Source organism: Chaetodon trifascialis, chromosome 11 (genome assembly GCF_039877785.1).
Source record: "Chaetodon trifascialis isolate fChaTrf1 chromosome 11, fChaTrf1.hap1, whole genome shotgun sequence".
NCBI classification, from domain to species: Eukaryota; Metazoa; Chordata; class Actinopteri; order Chaetodontiformes; family Chaetodontidae; genus Chaetodon; species Chaetodon trifascialis.
Window position 1 is genome coordinate 26685352 of NC_092066.1, and position 6000 is coordinate 26691351.

The following is a 6000-nucleotide window of genomic DNA, read 5'->3' on the forward strand; positions in this document are numbered from 1 at the left end:
CTAAAGGAAGCATATATAAGGTGAATAGAATTGGTCCAAGCACAGAACCTTGCGGAACTCCATAGCTGACTTTAGTGAGCACAGAGGAGTCGTCATTAACGCGTACAAACTGAGAGCGATCTGACAAGTAGGATTTAAACCAGCTTAGCGCAGTTCCCTTAATGCCAATGAAGTGTTCCAGTGTCTGCAATAGGATGCCATGGTCAGTGGTGTCAAATGCAGCACTAAGATCCAATAAGACTAGTACAGAGACAAATCCTTTATCAGATGCAATTAGAAGGTCATTTGTAACTTAAACCAGTGCTGTCTCTGCGCTATGATGTACTCTAAATCCTGACTGGAAATCCTCAAATAAACTATTATTGTTTAGAAAGTCGCACAGCTAATTGGCAACTGCTTTCTCAAGAGTTTTTGATAGAAAGGGAAGGTTGGATATCAGTCTATAGTTGGCTAAAACCCCTGGATCAAGAGTAGGCTTTTTCAGTAGTGGTTTTATCACAGCTACTTTAAAGGACTGTGGTACGTAGCCTGTTGATAAAGACAGATTGATCATGTCTAATACTGAAGAGTCAATTAGAGGTAATACTTCTTTAAACAGCTTAGTCGGGATTGGATCTAAAATATAGGTTGATGATTTTGATGATGAAATTATTGAAATTAGTTGGTGAAGGTCGACAGGAGTAAAACGGTCTAAAACTGCGACAGACTGAGTAACAGTTTCTACGGTTTCTGTGTTTGAAGACAAAACAGTACCTGTTAACGGCAGGAGCCGATGAATTCTGTCTCTAATAGTTAGAATTTTATCATTAAAGAAGCTCATGAAGTCATTACTGTTCAGAGCTAAAGGAATACATGGTTCAACAGAATTATGGCCAGGCAAACCGAAATTCTTCCAAATTGGTAGAACGCCATTTCCTTTCTATTTTCCGTGAAGTTTGCTTTAATTTGCAGGTTTGAGGAGTATACCATGGAGCTAACCTCCTCTGTTTAATTATCTTCTTTTTTAGGGGAGCAACAGAGTCAAGTGTCATACGCAATGAACCTGTAGCACGATCAATCAGGTAGTCAATCTGGGAGGGACTAACGTTAGCATAGGAATCCTTTGTTGTATTTAAACATAGCATTGGATTAAATACTGATGGGATCACATCCTTAAATTTAGCTACAGCGCTATCAGACAGGAGTCTGGTATAAGAATTTTTGCCTACTGGATGGTAGTCTGGTAATATGAATTCAAAAGTTATTAAATGATGGTCCGATAAAAGAGGATTCTGTGAGGAGACTATTAAGTCTTTGATTTCAATGCCATATGTCAGGACAAGGTCGAGGGTGTGGTTAAAACAGTGAGTCGGTTCATGTACATTCTGATGGAAGCCGACTGAGTCTAATACTGAAATAAACGCAGTGCTAAGGCTGTCATTATCAACGTCGACATGTACATTAAAGTCACCGACAATAATTACTTTATCTGCTTTAATGACTAAGCCTGATAGAAACTCCGAGAACTCAGCTATAAATTTGGAGTAAGGACCAGGAGAGCAGTATACTATAACAAATAAAACTGGCTGCACTGTTTTCCATTTTTCATGAGAAAGAGTGAGAACAAGGCTTTCAAATGAGTTATAGTCGAGTTTAGGTTTAGGGTTGATCAAAAGGCTTGAGTCAAAAATGGCTGCAACTCCACCTCCTCTGCCACTGCCTCGAGGAATGTGAGTATTAATATGGCTCGGAGGAGTAGCTTCATTCAGGCTCACATACTCTTCAGGACACAGCCAGGTTTCAGTCAGACAAAATAAATCAATATTATGGTCTGATATTAACTCATTTACTAGAACAGCTTTAGAGGACAGAGATCTGATGTTAAGGAGTCCACATTTAATTCTCCTATCTTGTTGTACTATTGCAGAGGTTGTTTTAATTTTAATTAGATTCTTATGTTTAACTCCTCTTCTCAGTACTTTTGGTTTACTTAGTTTACGTGGTCGGGGGGCAGACACAGTCTCTATGGAGTATTGGGTGGGTAACTGCTCTAATAGAGGCGCAGAGAAGCTTGTAGGACTGCAGCTCTGCCTCTTGGTCTCAACTCGGAGTTGTCAGGGGTTAGGTTCATAAATAAAATCGGTCAGATTTCTAGAGATGAGAGCTGCTCCCTCCAAAGTGGGATGGATGCCGTCTCTCCTAATCAGACCAGGTCTTCCCCAGAAAGTCTGCCAATTATCAATGAAGCCCACACCGTTTGCTGGACACCACCTCGACAGCCAGCGATTGAATGATGACATGCGGCTAAACATATCATCACTGGTCAGATTTGGCAGGGGTCCAGAGAAAACTACGGAGTCCGACATCGTTTTAGCATATGTACACACCGATTCCACATTAATTTTAGTGACCTCCGATTGGCGTAACCGGGTTCGTTGCCTGCCAAGATACAAGAAGACGACAACGGCAGTCAGGTTCAATGGAGGAAGGAGCGGCTAAATCATCTTGAAGGTAAGTCATTCAGGGTTTTTCTTGTATATGTAACAGATCGCGGTAATTTGAATACTGTACCAGTAGTCCGATTCAGCGCATTTAGCGTTTATTAGCGGTCCAGCGCCAGTTGCGCGACGTGTCTATACGCCGGTGTTTGTGTGTGCGGGAGAGAGATAACAGGAGGAGGGGCTGCTAACCAGCTAACGTCTTTTTATATATCTGTTTTATATCTTTAGATATGAAGCCTCATTGTTCTCTATTCTGATTCCGTCAACACTGTTTAAATTTTGATTCTGTATCATTACAGCTGTCTCTCAATGACGTGTCCTCTCAGCAACTACAGTAAGCTGTGTCACAACCGAAGCCAACTGGCTATTCAGGTAAAAAAAACGTTGTGTAGTGCTTTGCACTTCATAAGTTGTAAGTGGTTTACCATCATCACAGAATATATATTTAGAATTTTGAAGTTATACGTTGCGCTGCATAAAATGTGATATATACAAAAGCTGAAAGGACAATCTGATGTTATATCTATTCTAGTGATAGGAACATAGCCCAAGAAATGCTGCTTCTCCATTATCCCTGGCATTTAAGTAACTTTGAGTATGATGCATTATTGATTGGATTTCTTTGTATTTTACAGCCTCCACCGGGAAAGTTCTCCTGCTCTTCAGGCTACCTATGCAAACAGTTCCTGAACTTATCCTTGTGCCTTTAACAAGCTACCCCAGACCCATTTTAGCCACCCTAAGGTGAAATTTCTGTCATCATCTACTTGTCGCAATACTGCTAGAAGGACTGAAGTTTTGTCAACATTCATGCTCTTCTGGGAGTTTGCCGTTTCTCACAGAACTGCAGTGAACGGCAACTGGGTTTCAAACGTCCAAAAAACACGTCATGAATCAAAAAAATGTCTCCATACTGCTCATCTGAAGTAATCCAGTGTCCTGCAGTTTACACATCCCTAGATGCTTTGATAAAAACATCTCAAAATTGTATTTCCTCTCTCACCCAACCGGTCGAGGCAGATGGCCGCCCACCCAGAGTCTGGTTCTGCTCGAGGTTTCTGCCTGTCAAAAGGAAGTTTTTCCTCGCCACTGTCGCCAAGTGCTTGCTCATGGGGGAATTGTTGGTTTCTTTGTAGATAAAAGAGCTTGGTCTGTACCAGCTCTATATGGAAAGTGTCCTGAGACAACTTCTGTTGTGATTTGGCGCTATACAAATAAAATTGAATTGAATTGAATTATTTTGGCTTTGTTTGCTGTATTTGATGTGAAGCTTGATTTGAAGCTAAGATACCGCTCACTGCAGGTGACTGGAAAAAACGTCTCTCAAACTCACAGAAGAACACGGATGTTAACAAAACTTCACCAATCCTATCGACAAAGGCGTGAGTAAATAATAACAAAAATTTCATCTATAGGGTGAACTATACCTTATTGTTGTTTTGTCATGCAAACTTGTTGGAAAATGTTTATTAACTCACTTAAGAAAAATAAAGGTGTTGTTAAATTAAACATTTGCCAAGTCATTCTTTCAATAAACAAAAACATTAAGAAGAAATTTAGGGAATCTAAACTGCAGAAAAATTATGTAAAATGTTGCTTAAATATAGTCCATAAATAAAAGTTAGAAAAAGTATTTAAAAATTATATTGAAAAGGCATTGATTTTAGGTGAGATTTCTAAGTAAAACTTACAAAGAAGGAGAGAGTAAAATTCAATGACCATATTAATAATCATCAGGAAATTATCTGAGGTTTGCTAGTAAAAGAAACTTATATCATCAAGTAAAATTTACTTGATGATTGCCCTTGTTGAATTTACTTACAATTTCTAAGTGCAAAAACTTTCCTAGGTTTTCTCAAGTAAATTTCACTCCAAATTTTTTTCAGTGTACTTTTAGCCTTAGGATGCTTTGTGAATACAGTTCCTGGACTTCCCTATCCTCTTTGCTTAATTTGGTGGCAAGTCTGAAACATGAAAATATGTGCTATCACTCTGACCATCTTCTGTAGGGTTAAACTTTAACATGTCATTGTGTTCTGGTTACTTGCGCCACTTCTGACACTGTGAAATGTCTGCTTGACATTTAACTAAGAAGGACACTCAGAAAACTTGGGATTATTAGCGTCGTTTAATACACTGAACTGCCATTGGCAACACAGGGAGACATACACAGTCCTTCCTGGTCTTTCCCACAGTAACTTCCTGTGCCAAAAAGTTTCTTGACATGTGTGCTGATGCCTTCAAGGTATCATTACAGTCAGAAACCATTCATCACAACGTTCACCTAAAAAAGAGGGTAAAATAAACTTATTTCATTTTACTTCATATTCATCCAGTTTTTAAAATGTCTAATATACAAATGTGTGTCTTAGAGCATCTGGGAAAAATATACTTTCATCTTTCAGATGGTGGTCTAAACAAAAATAAACAGGGAAAGGGAAAGTACAAAAACAACATATGCTTTCTAAACAAGAAAATCTAAATAACATCCCTCATTTATTTATTAACTTTAATCCATTTTCTGTTTTTAAGGGAGAAATATATTTTTTAAGAGCTTGAATTACAGCTTGAGTAATAAACTTATAAGCACAATAAGTAAGTTACAATAAGTAACTCAGTGAGAGAAATTTTTACAGTCAAAATAAGAGTAATACTATGAGAGAAGATAAAAATGAACATTTGCTTTCTCTTGATAAAGTATTACAAGAACCTTAAGTTGTCCTTCATATTCATCCTGTTTTTAATATTTCTAATGTACAAAGCATCTGGGAAGAAAAGACAAGTTAAACTAATACACTCAGTCCCAAGAGTAACTCAAAATGAATATGCTAACTTTAGATAAAGTTTGAGGGGATCCTCATTTTTATCCAGTTTTCAAAGTTTCTAATATATAAATATGTTTTTAAAAGCAGCTGGGAAGAAAGTATGCTTGCACCTAAAAAAGTGGCAAAAATAAGCGTATCTCAGGAAAAGGAGTGTAAAAAGAGTACATGCTGTCATTTACAAAATATTAATATAAAACTCAAATGAAACCATGTCGTACTTCATATTCATGAAGTTTTTAATGTTTCTAAGGTAAAAATATATGTTTCTGTATTCAAATGACAGTATAGTAGTCTGTTCATCTAGATTTTAATGTTTCTAATGTAGAAATATGTTCCTAAGAACATCTGGGACAGAACAAATTTGTCTAAGAAAAGTGAAGAAAACTATTTTAATGACATTTCTTTAAGTTGAAGAACATACAGTCAAATAAATACATAAATAATTCAAATAAAATTAGTGCTGTCAAAAATATCGCGTTAAGGCGTTAACACAATTCAATTTTAACGGTGTCATTTTTTTTATCGCGAGATTAACGCTCTTTGTGACCTAGTGAACTTGTAGTTTTTTTTATAAGCTGTGGCCACTGCTAGTAACGTAAGAAAAACCACAGGATGCGGTTGTAAACTGGAAACAAAACCATAGGCACGCCCCACGCACATGTTTGGTCAAGAGTAGGCTACCGGTTTGTGTGGAT